Source organism: Tupaia chinensis, unplaced genomic scaffold (genome assembly GCF_000334495.1).
Source record: "Tupaia chinensis unplaced genomic scaffold, TupChi_1.0 Scaffold000388_1, whole genome shotgun sequence".
Taxonomy (NCBI): domain Eukaryota; kingdom Metazoa; phylum Chordata; class Mammalia; order Scandentia; family Tupaiidae; genus Tupaia; species Tupaia belangeri.
The window spans coordinates 3146422-3173898 of NW_006159890.1; the positions used below are offsets into that span (position 1 = coordinate 3146422).

The following is a 27477-nucleotide window of genomic DNA, read 5'->3' on the forward strand; positions in this document are numbered from 1 at the left end:
GAATATTATTGATGATAACATGCATGATTAAGCCACTATGCAGTTTATTCTAGATGGGAAACCACATTTAGTATATTGTGATGATGCTCAGGGAATGAATGTTAAGTAATTAAAAAAAAAGTTTCAGGAGAAAAAAAAGCAGTAAAACTGTTTGTATCGAAATTAAAAAATAAAATGTATATTTGATGATTGCAGTAAGCTATATAGCCCCAACTAGGTACTACTTTATAGTATGTTCATTCTACTCACAGGTTTATGCCTAAAGTCAGACTTGGGTTCATGTATAGGTATATATCAGCTGTGCTAGCTATTGGAAATATTTAGACTAATTAAGTTCATTAGCAAATCAATTAAATGGGGGGAAAGGCATAGAAAGCAACCATGGATACCAGAGACAATGTGGGAGGAGGGTGGGACATGGCAGAGGGTGAGGGATAGGGAATCAAGGATGGCAAAACGAAAAAGCAAAGTATACAAGACATAAGAAATGGAAAATTGTTTGGACCAGAAGTTAACTTAATGGCTATGTCGCTGAACTCCCATGTAGCTGACCACGGTTTGAGTCCCAGATTCTGTGGCTTAAACTCATGCCAAGCACATGTTCGTGTGTGCTCAAGATCCCAAGAGGAGAATGGAAGAGAAGGGATTGTGGGGTGGCCATCCCCCTGGGGGGTGAGTTCTTGCTTTCTATCTCTCTGTCTCTGTCTTTCTGGTGAGCGCATGCGCCCTTTAGAAAAAACTAATGAAAAAAGAAAATTATTTGTTGACAATAACACGTATGTTGATATGCTTTATTGAGCCAATATACAGTGTATTCTGGATGGAAAAAGTTTATTTTGTATGCTACAATGATGTATAGTAATATGAATATAAATAAATAAATTTAAATTTTAAAATATATATATATTTTTGACAACAAAGAAGACTCAGAAAAGTTACAAATTTCTAATTTGTTCCTTAATGGATCATAGTAGTTTTAAACTCACTTCCTCATAACTAAATTTTTTAAATTTATTTTATTATAAAAGATTTTATAATACATTCAAATTCTTAAGTTACTAATAAATGGAATGTTCTAAATATAGATGTTTTTATAGAGCCATCTAGTGTTTATTTTGTTTAGTGAAACTAGAAATAAGGCTGAAACACCTACACTGTACTCAACAGTAAGAAATGCATCATCTCCATCTAACAGTAACAATTTAAATTATCTACTAAATACTTGAATGAGTTTTTCTCCTGACTCTTGAGCTATCTCTGCCTTTCACCATATAGACATCAAATTAGTCACTCCAGAATTCTGGTAGCTAAAAATCCACTGAGATATTGAACAGAAATGCTGCTAATTGCTCCCTCTTGAAAACCTACTAAAGTGATAGTAAAAGAATAAAACACACACAATATGCAAGCATACTCCAAAATGTTTATGAATAATTGAATTAAAGTATGAATTTATCAGGCCAGCAGGTGTCATAGTGTTTAAGGTACTGGACTCCCATATGGCCAATGATGAAGTCCCAGACCTGGTAACTTGAAAATCACACTGGGCACATGTGCATGTGTGTCCAAAATCTCAGGGGGAGAATGGAGGAGAAGGGATTGTAGCATGGTCATCTTCCCTGGAAGTGGGGGGAATGATTTCTCATTTTCCCTCTCACTTTCTCTGGTGAGTGCACATGCCCTATGGCAAAAACCTTTTAAAAAGAAGTATAAATTAATTTTAGAACAAAAATAAAATTTTGAAATCCATGCATAGCTTTTTTTTAATAATATACATTTTTCATGAACTTTTTGAAGTCTTATTGTGTAAGGATAAAGAGAACCAAGTAGGAAACAACACCAGATGTTATAAGAACAGAATAAAACTTTAGGACTTAACACTGAAAAAGTATAGCAAGACCATTGTAGAAAGCTGAAAACTAAGACAACCATGGAGGAAGCCAGTAAGAAAATGAAACTCAAAACAGCTCAGAAACTGATGGCATTAGAGCCGACTCTGTGGTGCAGGGGTAATGTGCTGCTCAAGAGAAGCCAGACTCCACACTGTGACTTCAGTTCAAATCCCTGGCCCACTAGGCCCAAAAAAAATACACTGGGTGGGGCAGCAAGTGCCTAATATCATGGTAGGCTGGAGGGCTGAAAGAAGGGAATCACTGTGTGATCACACTCTTGGCAGGTTGTGTCTCTCTTTCTCTCTCTCTCGCTCTCTTTCTCTCTCTCTGTCTCTCTCTTTCTTTCTCTCACATATGCATATGCTTTATCATAAATACAGAAAAATTAATATTTAAAAAAATGGAAGGCACTAGGTCCTCTAAAGTCACAGCCCTTCTCTAGAATCCATGGTCAGATGTACACTCCAGCAGAACATAAACCAAGAACAAAATGAAAGCATGGTATCCAGGACAAAGGATACCCAGTGAAGGAAAGAAGTAAAGGGAATTCCCAGGCTGATCTTAGGGAATAATTTCTGGATTCTCCCGAGGAAATCTCAGCGTTCCATCTGTGAAGCATAGAAAGTGACCAGTACAAGGAGAAGTATTGGGGAACTTTGAGAAAATACCTAAAAATAAATAAATAAAATTGCATTTGGACAACTATAGAGGAGATTGCAGTTCTGTCAAAACATTTGGGAATGAATTCCTCATAGATGCATGCAAAAATTAAAACAAAACAAAATATAAGTTGTCCAACCTCAGTAGCATAGGCGGTAAAGCATTGAACATGAGTGGTAGAAGTCCCAAGGCTGACCAAGGGTCTAGATGCCCATTGGCCTGAAAATATGCCAGGGTACATACACTCATGATCCTGAGAGACTGGAGGGGTGGGGAAAGGAAATTATGGCCTGGTGAGACTCTATCTAGAAGTTCTCTCTCCCTCTCTCTTTCAAACAAATGTATTTTTTTAATTTCAGAATTTTAAAAGAGAAAGATAAGAAACAATGTAACTATAAGAAAATACCCAACTGAGAATCATAATTATAAAGTAATAGCAATGTAAAAATTAAATACCTATTTAATCAACTGTGATATAAGTACTTTGGACAGATGGGAAAAAGAAAAGTAGTGCGAGTGGTGGGTGTATGTAAAAGAGCTAAATCTCTTTATCTATTCTCTAACCCCCCCAAATTTTAAATAACAGTAAAGTTATATTATCTAGAAATATGGAAACAAATTTTGAAAAGAACAGACTGTGTTTACTCTGGAAGAAAGAATGATGAGTGTGACTGGTGATAGAGCCATGGTGTGAGGCAATATATTTTAATGTTAAATCTAAAGGATATCAATATTGATAACTTCATTGGTCTCTTTAGGAACTTTGATTAAATAATATCGAAAAGAAGACATTTTTAATGCTTTTATAGGTAAGATATACACAAATACCAAATACCCTTCATGACTTTTGTAAAATCCCCTCCCCAGTGGTTGCTTGGGTATAATGACCAACTTATTCTCTTTGGGTGGAGAATTATTTCATGATGTCTGGCTTTACAAAGCACAGACCACTTTCCTGAAACCATCCGACATACCCACAAGATACCCCCAAGGTCAGTGATACTACCATGCAGGAGGCTCACAGAACCTCAGTGGACCACCCTGTTTTTGAGTAGAGGATGTTGGGCTGCAGCAATGAGGGTTTCCTGAATGGATCATAGTAGAACTGCCATATTGTTAAATTCCTATAAATATGACCAAAGCCTAGTCAAACAAGCTACATTTTTTAGAATTTACTACAGTAACGTACAATTCTGCTTCAATTTTTTAGCAGTCAAATATATGGGCAAGAAAGGTGCTATGTCTTGAAGATCTCTCATATGCTAACTTCTGGTACAAGCACGTCTCTCTTTCTCTTCTCTCTCTCTACAACACATTTAGACAGTCCTCTGGGCATACATTTCAATATCTTTTAAATATGTCACTGATTAAGAAAAAGTAAGCTTTTTGTGAATTCAGACTATGCATATTTGGCCACATAAAATTGTGCAAGACAGAGCAACTCCACCTCTACCTGGTGAGGCTCATGTGTGTGACACATCTGACCACACTGTGCTAGTCGGGATGGTAAAGTAACAAATGGGCATAGCATGCCACCCAATAGTAAGACAGAGAGAAGAGAAGAAAGACAAACACCTGACAGAGTCCTGTTTCAGTGATCCACCCCCAGCCTCAGCCAGTCCAGATCACAGACATGTACGCACACACCTGGTACACACAAGGAGGCCACAGGATATGAACCTGAGAGTCCCCATGTTAGTCCAGTTGAGTAACTGCTACACCACCATCTCACCCCACAAAATGATTTTTTTTACTTCATTATTTTTTCTGATGTTATTAAGTGGCATTCTACAAAGTTTTTAAATCCTTGGTGTGGCCCGGATCTTTGTAATCAGATTCTCTAAATGTGAAGTAAAATAAAACAATACAAAAATAAATAAATTAATTAAATTTACAAAAACTTAGCTTTACTTTGGTTTAAATCTGATTTTTTTTTTTTTGGAGAGATTTTCACTGTAGGGCGCGTGCGCTCGCCAGACAGAGAGAGACATAGAGACAGAAAGCGAGAAATCACCCCCCGGGGGGATGGTCATGCCGCAATCCCTTCTCCTCCATTCTCCTCTTGGGATCTTGGGCACGCACGCACACGCGCCCGGCGTGAGTTTTAAGCCACCGGGTCCGGGACACGAACCGCGGTCAGCTATGTGGGAGTCCAGCGACATAGCCATTACACTAACTGCTGGTTCCCTAAATCTGATTTTATAGAGTTTTTTAAATTACAAATTTCTTCCAATGTAAGAGTGAATCCACTAAGCATATAGAAGATAATGCATAAACCCAATATTTCTTTAAACACTAAATGCCAACATTTCCAATCCTTTGTTAACTTAGTTCATTTTGTGTCACCAATTAACATGAGTTACAAGTTTTAAAATAGATTAACTGGGGCCAGCAGGTGGTATGAGCTGAGGTACTAGACTCCCACACGGCCAGCCACGTTGGAGTCCTGGACCTGGTGATTTGTTTCCTCCTTTTCTCTCTCTCTTTCTCTCTCTGTTTCTCTTTAGTGAGTCCACATGCCCTATAGCAAAAATAATAATAAATAAAATTAAATAAATAATTCTAAAACAATTTAAAACATATATACCTAAGTATTTCTGAAAAACAGAAAACCCTGAGTAAAATGATATTAGTTTAATAAAATGAGTAACAATTGAAGCACAGAGAGAGCCAGGAGTTATCTAATTTCCACACTTTCCAAGTGCAACAAAGACCTCACATGGACAGGTTGTTTGTAGAGAGACATATAAATAATTAGTAACAAAACATATCTAGAGCAGAGATCTTGTGTCTATTAACTGTTAAGCTGTCTACAAGAGATGTTAATTGTTAAACAAGAGGAAAACCTCCTCATACATAATAGTTAAAAAACAATCCTCGGCACTTCTCTTCACATATGTGAGATCTTTTGAAAGCCAGAAAAAAAAAATTATCCTGACTAATGACCTCTTGAAAATTATTAAAACTAAAGAGGGAGTCCACCAACCTCCCAAAGACAATTGTGTATTTTCCTGAAATCGGAGCTTTTACTTAGTAGTATAATAGGTGCAGGGACCTTTCTGTCTTCCAAAGAGGTAATTGAAATATTAACTCGGTGAGAGAATCACTCCAACAGATAGGAGTCCCTGTCCAGCGGTAGCTCTGCTGGTGGCTCTCAGGCATGCAGGGATGGGAGACAGCTTTCCAGAAGTGGAACAGAGTTCGTCACCGTTCGATCCCAAAGTTCTTTATCTTTGATCGCTTTAGTGTCTCAGCAGCATGAGGTGCTTGCAAAACTTTGTTGCCATCTGAGACTATCACTTAGCCTTTCTATACCTGGTATTCTAAAGAAGACATTCTAAGAAATTATTTCCTCTGGTCATTTTGTTGTCTTCAGGCATTTTGACTGTTTGAGGCTTGAGGATGACTCACACAAGATGACTGCCATGTACTTTTCTTCCTTAATTGGAACTGTGCTCGGCTACAGGAAGAAAGAAGAGAGCATGACAGTGCTCTTAGTGGTGAGCTTTCTGATTCTTCCAAGAGCACAGATGTAAAGTCATTGAACATATAAAATAAATTAAAAGAATTTTTAAAAGAATTCAAAGGGCCAGCAGGTGGCATGGTGGTTAAAGGGGCTGGATTCCCATATGGCCAACTGCTCGTTGGAGTCCTGAACCTGGTGGCTTGCTTTCTCACTTTCCTTCTCTCTGTTTGTCTCTCTCTAGTCCAATTAAAAAATAATAATAAATGGAATAAATAAAAATAAATAATTGTTTAAAACAAGAATTTAATTCATTGCACATTTGTATCTGGAGATCCTGGTTCATACAGCTGGGAAATATATTTCTCTGAAATCTATTGTTTTCTTTCTTCATGCCTTAGTTTACTCACAAATATACAGTAAATAATTTTTATATGCCTGGCACTCTTCCAGGAGTTGAGGATGCAGCAGCAAACAATTTGAAAAATGTCCCTGTTTTTATAAAGCTTGTATTCTAATAGAATAATAGGAGATAGACAGCAAATAACCAAATATTAGGTTGTCAGGAAAGTCATGACTTTTTTTCTGTTTTTCTATGCAAAAATGCATCATGATTTTCCCAACAACCCAAAATATAGTATGTTCAGGGATGATACTTGTTATAAATATACATTGAGCAAATTAAGAAAAAAGACTCTAGTGAAGTTGCTTTATATAGGTGTTCAAGGAAAGTTTTCTGATTAAGTGACATTTGAGAAGGAATCTGAAATGAGGGAAGGAACCACCCATTAAATATTGGGGTAAATACCCTTCAGAAAGAGCAACATCATGGCTTAAATTGCAATCATGTCTTATGGATTCAAATATTAACAAGAACTTGGGGGCTGGCAGGTGCCGTGGTTGTTAAGGTGTTGGACTCCCACCTAGCTGATCATGATTCAAGTCCCAGACCTGGCAACTTGCTCTCTTGCTCTCTCTCTCTCAGTGTCTGTCTCTCTCTGGTTAAATTAAAAATAATAATAAATAAAACTTACTAAATAAAGAAACAAGAGCTTTAAAAAATAAATATTAACAAAAAGTTCTTTGTGATCTGTGCAAAGTTATCCAGGGGAAGAGAGATAGGAGATGAGGTCAGAGATGAAGCAAAAAAGAAGTGGAAGACAGGCTATGCAAGGCTGCTAGTCCATGACTGACATTGGACTATCACACTGAATGAAATAGGATGATGTCTGGAATTATGTGATCTATCTTAAGTTACAAAAAAAAATGACTAGCTGTTGTATTGAAAAGAGATTATAGAAAACCAAGAATGAAATACAAGAAACAAATTGGGAGCCATTAGAGTGATAATCAGTGGTGGCTTGAACCAAAGAAGTAGCAGTAGGAGGGATGAGACAGAATCAGAAACTGAATATACTTCTAAGGTAAAATAAACATGATATCCTGACTGAATAGATATGGGTTATATTAGAAGAGTCATCAATTAGCATTTTGAGGCTTTTGGTCAACATAATAGCAAGAGCTCTGTTACCATTAATTGAGATAGGAAGTCTGCTAATGCAACAGGTTTCAGGAAAAGATAAAGAGACCAATTTTGGATACATTAAACATGAAATACCTAGCAGATACCCAATTAGGTGTATAAAATAGACAACTGGATATATGAATCAGAATTTTAAGGAAGAGGACCAACTTCAAGAAATATAATTTCTAAGTAGAGAGTATATAAATACTAATTTAACCTGAGCAGCTGGAGGAGATTTGCAAGAAAAAAGTACAAAAGTACAAAGCCTAAGTTCCAGTGCACTTTCATGGTTTGTCGGTTGGGAGAGGAAAAAAAGATGGAGAATGAGCAACAAATGAAGTAAGAAGAAAACATGGTGAGTGTGGCATCGTGTGTTAAGTGAGGAAAATGTATCAAGGAGGGTTGATCCAAAACAAATGTACTAACCAGTCAAGTAAAATGAGGGTTGAAATTCAATCATTGGGTTATTAATTTATTTATTGCTATATAGTGAATGTACTCACTGGAGACAAATAGAAACAGAGAGAGAAGAAAGGGAAAGTAAGAAAGCACCCAATGGAAGATGGTCACACCATGATCCCTTCTCCTCTATTCTCCTTTTGGGATTTTGGGCACATACACACACTCACCCACCATGCCTTTCAAGCCACTGGGTTCATGAATTGAACTATGCAGTCACTCATGTGGGATCCAGTTGACTTTACCTCCATGCCATCTTCTGGCTCAATCATTGCATTTTATTAATGTGAACATCACTGGAGATCTTGACTTAAGAATATTAAAAGGTAGCTCAGGAGAGGTGGCACAGATAGTAGGGAACTCTTCCTCAATGCTGAGGTCACATGGAAGATTGTGGTTCAAATCTAGGGTCAACCTGAAACACATGGAGTGCATATGTGCACCCATGATTCTGGCTAGCTAAAAGACTGGGTAGCAGGGGGATTGTGGCATGATAAGACCCTGTCAAGACTGCCCGTTTCTCTCTCTGTCCACAAATAAATGAATTGAAAAAGAAAAGTTATCCTGTGTAAGAAGTAAGGCAAATGAGAGAGAGGTAGAGATACATATTAGAATAAAAATTAGCATTTGAGCAAGGAATAACAGACTAGACTCATTTGGATATAATTGTATATAATAAGATAGAGAAATAACTTTAATTGAAATGGAAGTAACATGCCAAAATAGTTATGATATGTCAAAATGAAGAAAATAAGAAGTATGATATCTTACATATGAGCTAGGCCTATTTGTAAATGAGATATCAAAATAATTTCCTCGATAATAAATATAAGATGGGGTGAATAGGTATTACAGAACACCTACTTCACATCTGAAAATTTTACACTTGTCAAGGCAAATATTCAGAGTCTAGTCTTTAACAGAAGTATCTATTTATACACACACTACACATATATGTACATGTATGCATATACATACATTATATATATCTTATAGGAAGGCTTAAATAAAAATGATTTCAGTAACTCAAGACTCTGATTATCATAGCAGAAAAATGAATTCCTTCAGGACATTGTTTAATTCATTACTTTTTTTTCATATGTGTCCTAAGTTTTATAACTTATGGGGTTGGTGGAAAGATGCTTTGAATTAAAATCTTGTTTTCAAAAGAGATGGGGATCTTTCTCATTTAGCATGACCTACTTCCTAGCAAATAGTGTAAATATATTTGGATATTAAAATAAGATCTAAATCCCAACTTCAGACCAGATATTAAATATTATTCAGTAATTTACCCAGGGGTTTATTAAATTTTGAATAAAATTTATTCTGCTCTCTATGAGAAAAAAAGTCATTAGCTAGTGGTATCAAGGAGTCTCAATTCTAATATAGGGGATTTTCCTGAGGGTCTCTCATGTCAAATAGATAAAGGAGATCATAAAGAAACAGATGAACAAATTTGATTACATAAAAAAATGTAAATTGTGATTAACAAAAAATCTTTGTTGTTGGTTCATTTAATTCCTGCCATGTTTAACCAAGGATATTGAGGTAGCTGAAGTAGCCTAAAAAAATGTGCTAAATAAAAGGCAAATAATGTTTAAAAATGTTTTAAGTATATGTGCATAATTAATTTCATAAATAAATAGCACATAAAATTTGTAAGAAGCCCTGGTGACTTGAAAAATATGCCAGATGTGTGTATGCCTAAGGCCTTGATGAGCTCAAAGCTGGAGGAAAGAGGATTGTGGTGCTTCTCTCTCTCATGTGTTCCTGTACATACATGTTCTCTGGCCTTAAAAAAAAGAAGGAGGAAGTTGGGAAAGCCTAACATAAGAACAATAAAGGGCTGGCTCAGTGGCACGGAAGTAATACGCTGCTCAAAGAAGCTGGATCCCACACGGCAACCATGGTTCCAGTCCCTGGCCAGGTCAGGCTAAAACATGATGGACGTATGTGCAGTTACTCAGGATCCTTTGCATAGCCTTTTTTTTAAAAAAAATAATATGTACTTTCTGTAAACTTTTTGAAGACTCCCTTATATATTCCAAATTTCTTTATCATCATGTTCTTTTCCTTGAAGAAAGGATAGCACAAAAAGGAATACATGAATTCAGCAATTCTTCTTTTAGCAAAACTAGAGGGTTTGTCAAACTGAAGATTTCTCATTCTGTATTTACAATGTACTTAAGTTCCTCAAGCAAATGAAAAACATATGAGGTTTTAGTAATATGTGCAGCAGTCTATCTGGTGAGAAAGGCATATTATTTGATGCAAAAAAAATACTGTTGTAGGCCCAACCATCATGGAACAACAGTAGGGTACCTCTGTGCAATACAGGAGACAGGGGCCCAAGTTCAGATCCCAGGTTGAACTGCACATGCCTGGCATGCCTGCATGGGTCTGTGATCATGGCTGGCAGAAAGGCTACCTGGGGGAGCATCATCATATGTCAAGATCCTATCCAGCGTATCTGTCTCTCTCAATAAAGTAAAATTTTTAAAAATACTATTATAAAATTTTAAGCAAAACAAACAAACAAACAAAAAACCTGTAAGGTCTTGGACTGAGGAAACAACAGCTTAGATGAAGAAAAGGGAGCTGGTACAAGTATAAAAGGACAAGGACACAAATTCCCATGTAGAAGGAATAGAGCAAGAATTGGCACCAAACCAGCTAGCTGTTTCGAAGATGAGAGGGGCATCAGATATGTCTGTGGTACTTACATACATGTTATAACTACATAATATTGTAACTCTTGGTTCACTTAAATGGGAGATCCTTTTTTAAAAAGAATTATTTATTTAATTTTATTAATTATCATTATTTTTGAATTTGACCAGAGCAAGACAGAGGGAGAGAGAAAGGGAAAGTAAGAAAGCAAGTCACTAGGTCTGGGACTTGAACTGTGGTTGGCCATGTGGGAGTCCAACACCCCAACCACCATGACACCTGCCAGCCCTCAAGGAGATTCTTTTATACAGAAAATGTTTACTCTACTCTTTATTTGTAACTCCTAGTTAGATAACTGGAATAGAGTAAATACACAAAAAAGCATTTGCTGTGTAAGTACATCTCTAGTCTGTTTTATGACCAAGAAAACATTTACGAGAAGTCCAGCTAAGATCAGAAATACAGTCTGGCCTCAGGTTAGCAGATGGTGTGGGGGTTAAGGTAGCTGGATCCCACAAGGCCAGCTCTGCAGTTCAAGTCACAGACCCAGTGGCTTGAAAAACACACTGTGTGTATGTTCAAAATCCCAAGAGGAGAATGGAAGAGAGGAGATCGTAGTGTGACCATCCCCCCTGGGAGGGTAATTTCTCACTTGTCTTCTGTCTCTGTCTCTCATTGGCAAGTGCACAGGCCCTATAGCAAAAACTAAATAATAATAATAAGAAGAAATAAGAAAAGAAAAAAAGATAGTGTAGTCTCTAGATAGAATTTTCAAATACACTTCAAGTTAACTGACCTTTTAGTAATACAACCCCTAAACTTGTACTTATTATATATTCTAACTAGCCAACACAACAGTTAAACCTTAAACAGACTTTGTTAACTAAACAGTGATATTATGAAAATGTACCAAGAGCTAAATTCCTTTGTTAGATACATCACACATTAACATTTTTTCCCAAAATATTACTGGTTAAACACTAACAGCAAAGGTAGACATTGCCTAAGAGTACTAGTGTCTTGAAATTAACAGGGCTGATTACATATTTTTCTTGAAATGACGGGATTGGTTTAACCCTAAACTCTGTGTGAATTCACTACTTATACCATCTCAGGCTCAGACTTTCTCCCCTGAACCCACATATCTGATTACAAGCATTTCTTGCCTCAACTCTCTTGTTACTTGCAATATTTGACTAGGTTCTTTACGTTTCAAGATCTCTCTGCCCCGTCACCTTCAGGAGTTTTCAGCACCCTCCTTCCTCTTTCCTTACCATCCTCCCATAGTCTCTGTATATAGAAGCTTTGCCTACCCATCCCTTCCCTGAGAAGTTTCTGACTTAGACTTGGAACATCTTGCCACTGCAATAATCTCCTCTCTACTGCAATAACCCATTAAAAAAGTCTTTACTTACTAATGTCAGGACTTCTTTTTTGACCATATGAAATTTTATAATTAAACTGGTCTTTCACGTCTTTCTTTTTCATTTAGGAGGACACTGTGTAATACTGAGCACAAACCTCCACCTCTTGCCACCTTTTCCACTTCCTAACAAAATGGTGTTTGCATGGGAATTAGTGGGTCCTTGAGACTGTCCCTGGCACCATGGCTCAATGAGTCTAGAGTAGTAGGAGTGATTCCTGGAAGAAGCAAAGATCGATAACACAACAAGGTACTTTGTTTTACCCCTTTACTTGTTTCAAACTGGTTCTGTAAACCTTGGCATTTTATCTTTTTTACATTCTCTACTAAGCTTAGCTTAATCATCTATCCCCTGGGCAGTCTGAGTTTCCCAGCTTGTCAAACACAACATTATAGTACATAAAGTGTTTACATGAAATACAGAAATAAACAGATGAGGTGATTTAAGGATCAATGCAAACAGTCTAGAGACTACAGTAGCCCCAGGCTTTTCTTCAGGTCCTCATATAGAGATCAGCATCTCACCACTTTTGTATCTGATTCAATAATGTCCTGAAATAACCAACAAGCAACTCAGCCCTAAGTAGTAGTTTTGGAATGTTGAACTCTGTTCTAGAAATTGGAATATACCAGGGTCCAGGATTTGAACCATGCAGTTGGCCATGCGTGATACAGCCACCTGAACCACCACACCATACGCTGGCCCTCAGGCTTTTACAAGGGCATGGATTCTACTTATGACAGCTTTGCTCTCATGACCTAATCATCTTCCTAGTACCCCACCTCCTTAAGGCACCACCTTGGAGATTAGAGTATCAACATAAAAATTTGGGAAGGGGGGCATAGATAATCACTTAGACCATAGACTAGTTCAAATGTAGTCAAATAACACATTCTTAAAATTTATACTGAAAGGATTTGAGCTGTTAGCAATCTCTTTCAGGGGCTAAGACAACCAAAAAATTTCTGCTCAGACTTTACCCTCCAGACCCAAGAGTGACCAGATTGGGTCAGAATGATCCTCAATTCCCACCAAAACTGCTGCACAAAGGGAGAAAAACAGAACTGCAGAGAGATTGTAGATTATCTCCTCCTATATGCCTCTGAACATGAAGATTTAACTTTAAGAAATTAGGAAGAAACATGTCATTCATCAGAGGACCAGAAACCACTGCAGAGGCACAAGAAATATATATATATATAAAAGAAAGTATCTCTTCCCCGAGGGAAAAGGACAATTCCTCATGCACAGACAGTACAATGGAGCTCTTGGAAATGTCAGAGAAAAAATTTAGAATATTCATAGCAACAAAGCAGAGAAGCAAGAGAAAAGAGACAATAAACTCCAGAAGGTGCAGAAGAAAAGAGTCAATGAGTTCCAGAGGTGTGGAAGTTCTTGCATGAATTTAAAGAGGAAACACAAACCATAACAAAGAATCAAATGAAACTGTTAAGAGGTGAGGGCTGGCTATAATACAGGAAATCAAAACTTCCCTTGAAATTATTAAAAGCAGATTAGATCATGCAGAAGATTGAATCTCAGATGTAGAAGACAGAACCTCTGTCTCAGAAAAATTCTCCAAAAAGACTAAGAAAATAATCCAATGAAATGAAAATAATATATGAGGAATATTAGATACCATTAAATCTCCATATATACAGATAATCAGAATCCCAGAAGGTGAAAAAAAAAAAAACTGTTAAAGGCATTGATAATCTATTCCATGAAATCCTGGAAAAAAACTTTCCAAACTCTAGAGAGGCATTCAAATATCTGAACCCAAGAAATACAAAGGATCCCACCTAGAATTAACCCAAGAAGCTCTTCTCCAAGGAACATCATAGCCAGATTAACCAAAACCACAGACAAAAGACAAGATTTTAAAAGTAGCAAGAGAAAAACATCAAGTTACTTACAAAGAATATCCCATCAGGCTAACAGCAGACTTCTCATCAGAAACAATGTGAGCAAGGAAAGAATAGGAAAATATATTCAGTGTTGAGTGAAAAACAATTTCAATCAAGAATTCTATTCCCGACAAAATTATCCTTCATATGGGAAGAAAAGACAAAAATATTCTCAGGTAAACAAAACAACACCAGTACAGCTCTCCAAGAAGTCCTGAAGGGAGTGCTATACCAGCAAAACTAAAGACAGACATACAGAAACAACAGTCCAAAAACCAACCAAGAAAATGACTAACTTAATGGTAGGGACAAGTCTGGAGTTGAATGTTACCTTCCAGAATTTAAACAGAAAGATCAGACCACAACAGAAGAGAGATTCATTACATGAGACTGAACTGGTGAAATAGACTTTATGACTTTTGACTAAAATATTAATGACTTTCTCCTATGCTTTGTTTTCCAGATTTAAGGTATTTTTGTCTTTTCTTGAGCTGTTGATAGGTTCATCTATCAACTATTTGAATAGATCCTAAACTTTTTCCTGGCTTTAAGTCTTAAGTAAATTTCTCTCAATATTTTGTGATTTTAATTTTAATAAATTATTAATAACTTATTTTAGTAATTTATTAAAATTAAAATCACTTCTCTTGAAATTAAGAAAAACATTTAAAAATACCTATTTAATGACCACAGTAAGCTATATAACCTCAGCTAGCAGCTACTTTATATTATGTTCATTCTACTAACTGAGGTTTTGCTTAAAGTCAGACATGTTTTCACAGATATGTATATATCAGCTCAACTTGCTATTGAAAGTATTTAATTAAGGTTTTTTGTGCATCAGTAAAATGTGAAAAAAAAAAAGAGGTATGGAAAACAACTGGAGATACTAGAGGCAGTGTGGGAGGACAGTGGGAAATGGCAGAGGGTGAGCAGTAGAAAATCAAGGTTGGGGGGAGGGATGCAAAATATATAAGAAAAAAGAAAGGAAAAATCATTTGTTGATTATAACATGTATAGTAATATTATTGATTAAGCCAATATACAGCATATTCTGGGTGAGGAATGTCATTGTGTATGCTGTGATGATGTACAGTAAATGAATGTAAAATAAATTAAATTTTAAAAAATTATACTGAAAAGGGGGCTAGCATGTGGTGTAGTGGTTAAGGTACTAGACTCCTACATGGCTGGCCACTGTCTGAGTCCCGGACCTGGCAGGTTAAAAATCACACCAGCCACATGTGTGTGCATACCCAAAGTCCCTGGAAGAAAATGAAGGAGGAGCAATTGCAACATGGCCATCCCCTGTGGAGGGGTGAAGGGGGTAATTTCTCACTTTTCCTCTCACTGTCTCTCTGACTCTCTTCAGCAAGCACACGCACCCTATGGTAAAAACCTTAAAAAAAATTTATACTGAAAAAATGTTTAATATTTTAAGACATTTCATGTATTAGGCAATAAGTATATATTTATCAAGTTGAGTTTTAAAATTTAACTTAACGTTCCAGTTTTAGGAAATTAAAATTTTACTAATATTTACTTTAAAGTGATTAAGAAAATCAAAGAAACAAATTTTAATATTTATAAACATTATATAAATAACTAATAAATTTCTTTCTCATATTAATGCAGTTTAATTTTCAATATTTAATTGCAAGTGACCTTTACTTATTTTTCACTTATCTTAATAATTGTGTCTTATTATAGTTATCATAAAAAGTGGAGGAAGAAATAGCAAAAGAAAAAGCTTATAGAATTTTAGAATCAAGGGGCCAGCAGATGGCATAGTGGTTACATCACTGGACTCTCACATGGCTGATTGTGGTTCAAGTCCTTGACCTGGTGGCTTCAAACTCATGCCAAACACATGTGCATGCGTACCCAAGATCCCAGGAGGAGAGTGGAGCAGGGATTGCTGTGTGGCCATGCCCCTTGGGGGGTGATCTCTTGCTTTCTGTCTCTCTCTGTCTCTCTGACAAGCACACATGCCTCATCGGAAAAATTTCTCTCCACAAAAAAAAAAAAAAAAAGAATTTTAGAATCTAAATACCACATACTAATCATATGCAGTTGATCCTTGAACAATGCAGGGGTTAGAGGTGATGACTTATACACAGTCAAAAATCCATGTATAAGTTGTGATTACCCCAAAATTTAGTCATTAACAGCCTACTATTGACTAGGAACCTTGTCAAAAACATAAATAGTCAGTTAATACATATTTTCTACGTTATGTGCATTTTAATTGAATTCTTACAATAAAATAAGCTATAGGAGAGAAAATGGTATTAAAACCCTAAGGAAAATAAATTTACAGTATTTATTTTTTAAATCCATATGTAAGTGTACCTACGTAATTCAAACCCATGTTGCTTAGGGTCAACTATAGTTCAATTCTTTAATGAGGATTCTAGTTCCAAAATTTATCATAGGTTGAGCAGAAAATAAGACTTTTCATGTGAAAGGAAAATAGAGGAAAAACAACTGTAGTCTATGCCCAAGTAGCTCTGATTTTAACTGCAGTAACATGTCTAGAGATCTTCAGAACACAATTCCTCCCTAAGACCAGTCAGATTTTTTTAAAAAATGATAAGTTCTGGCAGGGGTGTGGTGAAAGCAACACGGCTGGTAGAAATGTAGATTGGTCCAGACACTGTGGAGAACAATATGGAGATGCCCAAAAGGTCTACAAATAGAACTACTATATGATCCAGCAATCCCACTGTTTGGTATCTACCCAAAGGACAGAAGAATCCTCAGTTGGAAAAGTGCTTGCACATTAATGTTTATTGAGGCATTATTCACAATTGCTAAGACATGGAACTAACCCAAATGCCCACAAACAGAGGAATAAATTGAAAAAGTGTGGCACATATACTTTATGGAATACTCCTCAGCCATAAAAAAAACAAGACCATAGTTTTTGACAGACAGTGGATGAATATGAAAGATTTACTGCTGAGTAAGTAAGCAAGGCAGACAATGAAGGAGAAACATTGTATGTCTCCACTTAATATATACCAAGTGTCTGCACTCTATGGCTGAAACTGAATAACTAGAGGATGTAGGAACATAGAAAATGGTTATAAATACCACATACAGAGTGGGAACAGGATTGGGAAAAGAGGACTGTCTGAGGAAAGACATTAAGGAGAAAAATAGAGAGGCAAGGCATTTATGGGATAAAGAAATGGGTATTATCTGTTGAAGATAATGTGTATAGTATTCTCAACTGGACTGGTGAGAAATGTATACATGTTGGAATATTCACTTTACAAGTTAAGTGACATGTGATTGAATGTATAAAAGAAATTGAAATAAAATAAAATAAAATAAAATAAAATAAAAATCATCCTGAAATTTATCACACACTGGCACACGTTATCCAGGTTAACTTGGATTTTATATGCAGTCATCTTACCCTTGGCCCAAATAAAATATTATGCTTTACATGCACAGTTAAGCAAGAAACTTGACACAAAACCAAGTGGTGTTTCAGGAACAACACATTCCACGAAGAGGCATGCAGCTATAATCACACTAAAACCAGTTATGACTGAATATAAAACCAAAGACCCCAACCTTTGCTGACCTTTGCTGAACTCTGCTGAGCTTCACTCATGTTAATACTAAAGTCTCTGTCCCAGGAGATACTAAAGCTTCATTTGCATAGCATGGGATATACATGAGATGTATGAGGAAGTATGACTGACTTCTGCATATGTGCTAGAGAGACTCTGCCTATACATAGCACGATCTTAGCCTCTAGACTCTTGCCTCTAATATAAATGTCAACTCCTTTCACCTGGGGAGACATACCACTTTGGGAACGATTGTCCTTGTATAACCAATAAAGCCTTCCTATCCAGACAAATAGTTCAGCTGCATTATTGGTTTGTGTCCCGAAGAGGCAAGCCCACTGGATCCGGTAACCCTTGCTTTGCCTCAACCTTCTTTTTCTTTTCTTTTTCTTTTTTCTTTTTTTTAGAGAGAGATTTCTGGTATAGGGTAAGTGTACTTGCCAGAAAGAAAAAAAAAGAGAGAAATCCCCCCGCCCCGCCCCAGGATGGGGGTGTTAACGACAATCCCTTCTCCTCCATTCTCCTCTTGGGATCTTGGGCACGCATGCATATGCACCTGGTGTGAGTCTGAAGCTACTGGATCCAGGATTCCAACCATGGTCAACTACATGGCAGTCAGAGACATAACCATTATGGTATCTGCCAGTCCCTGAACCTTTTTTTTTTTTAGGTTTATGTGTTCTATTTTTTTTTTTTTTTTTTTTAAAAAAAAAAAAAAGAGGGGCTAGCAGATGGTGTGGTGGTTAAAGGCACTGGGTTCCCACATGGGCGACTATGGTTTGAGTTCTGAACCTGGTGGCTTGCTTTCTCACTTTCTCTCTCTCGCTTGCTCTACCCCCCCACACACACACTCTGGTCAAATTAAAATTTTTTTTTAAAGTATAAATAACTAAAGTTAAATAAAATAAAAAAGAACTATTTTATTTAACTTTATTTAATTTGATCAGAGAGGGAGAGAGAGAGAAAGCAAGCTGCCACATCTGGGACTCCAACCGCAGCCAGCCACATGGAAGTCCAGTCCCCTTACCCACCATGCCACCTGCCAGCCTCAGCTAACATGTTCTTTGAAAGCCTTATGAAGGAGACATGAATGATTAAACCATTGATCATGGAAAACTGATTCAGTCTCCTGTACTTCTTTACTCCCTGGAAGTAGAGCTAAAATATCTAACCCTCTACTCCCATGGTAGGTTCCACAAGCAATGAGCTCCTATCCTCCAAGAGTCACTTCACTAGCGTACACTAAGGCATGACTAAAAGTTGCTTATTACGAATAACACCCCTTTCAATCCTATCATTCAGGAAATTCTAAGGGTTTTAGGAGCTCTGTCCCAAGAACCAGGGCAGAGACCAAATATGTATTTCTTATATGTTCCCATGACCTTGGAAAATTACTTTGTTATATCTTTTCTTTTTCTTTTTTTTAGAGGTTTTTGCCTTACAGTATGTGCACTTGCTGGAAAGAAAGCGAGACAGACACAGTGAGAGGGAAAGTGAAAAATCTCAAACGGCAGTCAGTCATGTGGGTTCCAGCATCATAACCACTACACCATCTGATGGCCTCTACTTTGTTAAATCTTGAATTCCTAATTTGTCTGTACTAACTCACAAGGTAGCTGATTTGAATTAATGAGTTAGTGTTAAACACAGGTGACTGAACATAGAAGATGCCATTTAAATTTTAGCTACTATTATTAAAGCTTACAATTGGTATATAAAATGTTTGGATTTGCATATGACTTCTCTAGACAAGAACTTTAAGAGGATAATAATTAGTCACCATGTTCACTGAGGCATACTGTGTACCCTGAGCTGGTCCAGAGTTACAACAGGAGACAGCACCCAGACCATGCCTCAGTCATCCCTGTGCATGCACTTATTAGCAGAGTGCCAGCACAAAGCGGATGCTCAAAGTGTGCCCTCCACAATCAGCAGCTGCAAATACACAAGTACTTTTCATGTAGACAAGATAAATCATGCCCATATGAGCGTATTCACAGAGGAAATGTAATACCCAACACATGTGCACTAGCTGATGTGCTCATCAGAAATCAAGTTTGGTTTTCAACTGCCTACAAAATGCTTTCAAAGCACCTTAAAGAAGCTGAAGCACACTGTATACAATGTAGATAGTAACCAGAACAAACAAACTATGAAAATAATACTCACAGAAACTTAATTTACGTTCAACACATTACTAGAAAGTTTTTAGTAGTATTTTCTTTATAGATAAACTGCTTCATGCAATCTTATTAGAAAACACACAAGGGGCCAGCAGATGGCATAATGGATAAGTCACTGGACTCCCACATAGCCGACTGCCATTAGAGTCCCGGACCTGAGAACTTAAAACTTAACACCAGGCACTTGTACATGTGTGCCTGAGATCCCGAGAGGAGAATGGAGAAAAAGAGATTGCAGCATGGCCATATTTCCTGGGGGTTGATTTCTTGCTTTCTGTCTGTGTGTGTGTGTGTGTCTCCAGTGAGCACACATACCCTGTAGCAAAAATCTCTTATTAAACACACACATATACAAGATACGGATTAAAAGACAACATTTATTTGTTTATTTATTTATTTATTTATTTATTGTAAGAATTATTTATTTATTTAATTCCATTCCTTATTATCATTTTTTTATTTTACCAGAGAGAGACAGAGAAAGAGAGAGAAAGGCAAAGTGAGAAAGCAAGCCGCCAGGTCCGGGGCTGGAATCATAGTCAGCCATGTGGGAATCCAGCACCTTTAATCACCATGCCACCTGCCAGCCCCTATTTATTTTTTAAGAGAGATTTTTGCCATAGAGCATGTGCACTCACTGGAGAGACAGAGACAGAGAGATAGAAGGTGAGAAATTACACCCCCAGAGGAATGGCCACACCACAGTCCATTTCCTCCTCCATTCTCCTCTTGGGATTTTAGGCACGCGCACACACATGCATGATGTGAGTTTTAATACGCCGGGTCCAGGACTCAAACCACAGTCAACTTCATGGGAGTCCAGTGACATAACCATTTTGCCATCTGCTGGCCCCCAGACTCATAATTTAAATGTTGAGACTGTAAACCACTAAGAAGAAGGACACAGATTTGCTAGTAAGTGGCACATGTATATGTGACTCAAAGATCTGCCGATATGGGAACCAGCAGTTAGTATAATGGCTATGTCACTGGACTCCCACGTAGTCGACCGCAGTTCGTGTCCCGGACCCGTGGCTTAAAACTCACGCCGGGCGCATGTGCATGCGTGCCCAAGATCCCGAGAGGAGAATGGAGGAGAAGGGATTGCGGCGTGACCATCCCCCCTGGGGGGTGATTTCTCGCTTTCTGTCTCTGTCTCTCTCTGTCTGTCTGGCGAGCACACGGGTCCTCTAGCGAAAATCTCTCCAAAAAAAAAAAAAATCTACTGATATGTGATTCAAGCCCAATGTTCTTGCTCTATACAAACTTTTTCATGGTACAAACTTTAAAAATTACTTGTATAGGATTTAGCATTAATGAGGGTACGTTTCTATACAAGAAGCCTGACACTTTTTTTCAGCCCTCAGTGTCAATTAGCTGTGTCTAATTTGTTTGTGCATAACTTTTCAAATACTGAATATGTAAGAAATTTTTAAATTTTTTTTTTGGTGGAAAAAAATTATATTTTTAAAAATATTTAGAAGAGTGTCATTGTGCTACATTTTTTGCAAATCTCTTATTTTTTTCTTTAAATTTATTTATTTTTTACATTAATTCACTATACATCATTACAACATACAAATGAATTTTCCATCCAAAATACACTGTATATTGGCTCAATCAAGCACATCAACATACATGTTATCAGCAAATAATTTTCCATTTCTTATGTCTTGTATACTTTGTTTTTTTGTTTTGCCATCCTTGATTCCCTGTCCCTCACCCTCTGCCATGTCCCGCCCTCCTCCCACATTGTCTCTGGTATCCATGGTTGCTTTCTATGCCTTTCCCCTCCCCATTTAATTGATTTGCTAATGAACTTAATTAGTCTAAATATTTCCAATAGCTAGCACAGCTGATATATACCTATTCATGAACCCAAGTCTGACTTTAGGCATAAACCTCAGTGAGTACAATGAACATATTACAAAGTAATACCTGGGGCTATATAGCTTACTGCAGTCATCAAATATGCGGGTTTTTTTTATTTTGATATGAACAGTTTTACTGTTTTTATTCTCCTGAAACATTGTTTTAATTACTTAACATTCATTCCCTGAGCGTCATCACAACAAAATTTTTAAATTCTAATATTAAGATTTTAGAAACTAGCTCAATTAACTCAGTTCTTTTTTTAAAAATTAGGTTAGATACTGTAACAAAATATATTTAAGAAAGGAAAGAAATCAAATTTGTGTGAAAACTTTTAGAAACAAAGTAAAAATAAACTGGGAATTTATGTTGACTTTTAAAACTAACTTTCAAGTTTAAGAAAATGAAGGAGAACGTATTCCATGGGACAGTTTTCATATTCAGTATGATAATGGGCACTAGAACATTTGTTTCTCCTGAAGGGGTGTTAAAATACTCCTCACTCAATGCGAGGGTCTCCATCAGTACACTGTAACTAGAGTATGTAGGCTCTGTCTTAGTCTCTTTACTGAGTTGCTAACAGAAATATCTGAGCCTGAGTGTTTTTGTAAATAGGATAATTTTGAATTTACAAAGTCATGATTCTGGTGACTAGAGTCCAGCGTCCTAGATCTACAGCATGGCCTATGGAAGCACAGAGGCTGGCAGGAGCAGCCCCTGGCTGATCGCTCTTTTATAACAGCCAGCTCTTGTGAGAACAAACCCCGTCTCAGGAGAGCTAGAACTCACTGGGTCACAGAAGACAACATTTATCTGGTCATGAGACTACTGTCTCCATAACGCAATCACTTCGAACCGATCATCACCCAGCAGGCCTTGCACTGGGAAACATGAAGGAATTAAGATTTCACTTAATATCTTTACATACAATTAAATACAATCAAGTTCCAACACATGAATTTTGGGGGACATATTCAAACTATAGCATGGCTTTCTAGTTGTGGTGAGTGGAATTTTTTTCCAGGTGTTTACAATTAAAGTATGTGTACATAAAACTAGAGCAGTTTAAAGACTCCACAGTAAGAAAAGACTACAATTTTAATATCCATTGTTGAATGAATATTTCAGCAGTCTATGCTTCCTAAGTAATAAACCATAATCGGGGAAAACATTTTCAACAGAAAATATGAACTAAAATAAAGATTACCTGTAACAAAACTATCCTGAATGTGCATGTAGGAATCATACTCTAAATATAATCTTTGACTTGATTTTACTTAAAGTACATAATGGGAATTTATTAATAGAATTAAATATAAATGTTTTTAGTGAAAACATAGTATTCTGTTATATGAATATTTAACATTATTTAACCATTATCTCATTGTTGAATCCTGTAATTTTTTCTAGGTTTTCTCTTTTAAATTTTATATTTATTGCTGCAATCAGCATCTTTCAACATAAATCTTTGTTGGATTTCCAGTTGCTTTATTAGAAAAAAACCTTAGATAAGAATTACTTAAGAAGGATATAAATATTTAAGAATGTCTTAAGGAATATCATCAAATTGCTTTACAGAAGGCTCCACAAATATACCTATTAGTGTGAATTGAAGTCACTACCGTTGGCATTATGATACTTTTTTTTTTTTTTTGGAGAGATTTTCGCTATAGGGCGCATGTGCTCGCCAGACAGAGAGAGAGAGACATAGAGACAGAAAGGAGAAATCACCCCCCAGGGGGGATGGTCACACTGCAATCCCTTCTCCTCCATTCTTCTCTTGGGATCTTGGGCATGCACGCACACGCGCCCGGTGTGAGTTTTAATCTACCGGGTCCGGGACGCGAACCGTGGTCGACTACGTGGGAGTCCAACGATATAGCCATTACACTAACTGCTGGTTCCTGGCATTATGATACTTTTCTCATTCTTTTGCCACTACAATTTGTTGAGAAAAATCTCAGAGTTACATCTCACTTTTTTTAATCACTAGTAAGAGGGAAGAATTTGCAAATATTCATGACTATTGTATATTTTCCCTGAAGGATGGCAGCAATAGTTTCCTGTTTGTTCTTTACATTTTAATTTTGTTTATGAGATTTTTAAGACTACAATTTCAATATCCATTGTATCAAACTATTAATCTTTTATTTTGTCATTGTTTTCATGTTTTTTAAAGTCTTTTCCCATCTCAGGAGTTAGATGAATATATATCTATACTTTTTTTCTTTAAATCTTTAAGAGACTTACCTTTTACATTTTACTCTTTAATATATATGAATTATTTTGAAGGAGTTGTGTGATGTGTTCATAATTTTGTATTATCCAAATAGTTTAGTACCTGTGTCAGGTTAGGTTTTGGCAATATACGAGTTTAATTTAAAGTTAACTAGTCTGCAGACTAAATCCAAGAAGTGGAAAAAAGCAAGATTCCTGATGTCCTGAAATTTTGTGATCATATGCACAGATCAGCTATTCTAACCTTTCATTAACACAGTTACAATTGTACTGTGTTGGCCACAAGGAAGGGGAACATTAACTCTGGTTCTGGTGTAGAGTTCAGGGTTTCTGATCTGTTCTCTTCCCACCCAAGAGGCTCATGTTGACTATCTGAAGAACACAGCCATAAATGCCAGAGTTTAACATGATTCTGATTCTGCTAGGATCAATAATTCACTAGGAACAAAGTAAACATTCAAAAAAAATGTTGAAATGAGCTCTTGTTTGCATATTCATTTCTTTTTCTAGTTACATGTTATAGTGAAGCCACTAACAATGGTTATTTAATATGTCATTTACATTAATAGCTTTTTTCTTTTTTCAAGAGAGCTGAAAACCCTGTAAAAAAATATACCCAATGTGTGATTACTGCACTTACCCTCATGGCACTGATCTACTTACTGGTTAACATGTCCTACCTAGTTCTAACTCCAAAGGAAATTATATCCACAGGCATGGCTGCATAGAGTAAGAGCAAAAATATACTCTTATACTCCTGAGTAAAACAGCTCTCTAATACAGCAGATATTTTAGTATACCTTAAAAGAATTATGATAATTTGTTTTATATCTGGGTTATTTATCTACAGGTAAAGGTAGGGCCAGCAGGTAGCATGGAGGTTAAGGCATCTAGGTCCCATATGATTGACTGCACAGTTCAAGTCCTAGACCCAGTGGATGGAGAATCATGTTGGACATACATGCATGTGTGCCCAAATTCCTGAGATGAGAATGGAGAGGAAAGAGGACTGTGGGATGGCCATCCCCCCTGGGGGGTGATTTCTTACTTTCCCTCTCTTGCTGTCTCTCTCTGGTGAGCAGATGTACCTTATGGCAAAACTGAAGGGGAAAAAAGATGTAAAAGGCTTAAGCAGTCTTTAATATGAGCATATACAAAGGAATAATGTTCAGCAGCAAACTATAAAAGGAACCAAGAATTGGGGAAAAACATAACAGAAAACAATAAGATAAATAGAATAAAATTTTTTTTTAAATGAGAATGTTTATCAGACTCCCTTAGGACATACTCAGTAAGGACCTCATAGGTACTCTGAGGTAGCACCTGCCCCCAGGAATATAGCACATATGTCTGTCTCCAGGTACATCCATCATATCTACAGGAATAGAATTTATTCAAGTACTTAGCTTTTTCTATTACTAAACGTATGAATCCTTCTGTCATATGTATCCATATGTCTGTAATTGCAGTTTACCATAACATTTTTAGAGTTTCAGGATTGACTTTAATTATTATGTTATATAGGTAAACAAACTGAAATGTTTTGCCCTAAAAATGGGCAAATTTAAAAAGTCTCTATTCTTAATTAAAATGATCTAGGCAAATATATTAAAGAAAATATTTTTAAAGAATTATTTATTTAATTTCATCTGTTGTTATTATTTCTTAATTAGATCAGACAGAGACAGAGAGAGAAAGGGAAAGCAAGAAAGCTCAGGTCACTAGCCAATTAGGCGAGGACTCTACCAGGGACTTTATTAACCATTCCAAATCATGGCAGCGAAGAGAACTCCAGCCAGGAGACCTTCTTGTTGAAAGTTACAGTTCAAACCAACTCTTTCATGGCTATCTTCGAGAGTGGCACCTGCCCTGCTAATAGGAGCAGGGTGACAGCCCCACAGATGGGCAGGGGTGCCCTGGAGGTGCCTTTGTGTGGAAAGCAATGTTGACCATGGGGCTGGTCCTTCTCTACTACTGCTTCTTCATAGGCATCATCTACAACAAACAGCTTACCAAGAGCTTCCATATCCCCCTCTTCATGACGATGCTCCACCTGGCAGTCATTTTCCTCTTCTCTGTGTTCTCCCAGATGCTGGTTCAGTGCTCCATCTTCAGGGTACATGTGGTGCTGAGCTGGACAGACAACCTCAGGAGAGTGGCTCCCTCAGCACTAGCAATGACACATGAGCTTGTCCAATTGGAGCTTCCTCTACTTCACCATCTCACTCGTGCTGCCTGGTCCTGGTGTTCCTCCTCATCACTGGGGGCCTCTTCCTGTTCATCTGCAAATCCACGCAGTTCAACATGGAGGGCTTCACCTTGGTGCTGGGGACTTCCTTCATCAGTGGCATTTGTTGGACCCTACCCAGAAGCTCTTGCAGAAGGCTGAACTCAGCCTCCAGAATCAATACCATGTCCCACTTGCAACCACTCATGTTCCTGGAGCTCTTCCCTTTCTTTGCTGTGTTTGAAGGTGTCCATTTGTCCACATATGAGAAAATCTTCCATTTCCAGAATGCAAGGTTGCTCCTTGAATCCTTGGGAACCACTTCCTTGGAGGGACTCTCACCTTTGGTTTGGGTTTCTCTGAGTTCCTCCTAGTCTCCAGGACCTCCAGCCTCACTCTCTCCACAGCTGGCACCTTTAAGAAAGTCTGCACTTTGCTGTTGGCAGTTCATCTGCTGGGCGATCAGATCAGCCTCCTGAAATGGCTTGGCTTTGCCCTCCGTCTCTCTGGAATATCCCTGCATGTCACCCTCAAAGCCCTGCACCCCAGAGGTGAGGCCCAAAACCCTTGAAAGGGATGGGCTCCAGCCTGGACCTGGAGCTGCTGTTCCAGATCAGCCAATAAGAGGATGATGACAATGAGGAGAAGTACTTTAAGGCCCAGGACAGCAGTGACCAGCAGTGTGGGAGTTGTGCTGCTGCAACATGACAGGGGTGGATGGCCCTTCAGGGCAGCTGGGGCACAGTGGCCTGGGAGCCCCCTGGTATTACTACATGGTAGGGCCAAGTCAGGCTGGTGGCTCACACACTCCCCTTCACAGCTTGCTCAGATGGGAGCTGAGTAAGCCCCAGGTCAGCCTGGGGCCCCAACTCTGCTGAGATTGCAGCAGGAGGAGAGACTGTTTGCCATGTCAGGTTATTAGATCACCCAGTCTAATTGCAAGACATAGTGGCTTCATAAGGGTGCTGGTTAGTGCAGTAGAGCAGCTAGGAAGAGGACATGGAGAGACTGAGCCTGCATCATCCACCCAAACAGTGACTTTCTCTGAGAGCAGATTTATTTACAGTTTGGAAATAAATGGTTTATGGTCCACTGGCCACTTTGTGTTGCCTGGAGATAGGAGAGCTGGGGGGGGGGTGTGTCCCACGTGGCCCATCCTCTCCTCTTCTTTCCCCAACTGGGGCCTTCTTCAAATGAGTGCTCATAAGCCAGGCTCCTGTGTGAGCTGCAACGTCCTCTTCTGCAGGCAAGAACAAGAAGATGAATTATTTATGGAGTACCATGTTCCATGTTCGGGAGTCAACATGTTGTCACAGCCTAAATTTGTCACTTACTGGCTGTGTGATTGAGCAAATTACTTCTCTGTGCCA

At 37.6% G+C, this 27477-nt stretch overlaps 1 pseudogene; it reads left to right on the forward strand.

Moving 5' to 3' along the window:
- The first annotated feature begins 5968 nt into the window (after positions 1–5968).
- On the forward strand, positions 5969–26815 carry LOC102498777 (solute carrier family 35 member C2 pseudogene; annotated as a pseudogene).
- Positions 26816–27477: the final 662 nt, after the last annotated feature.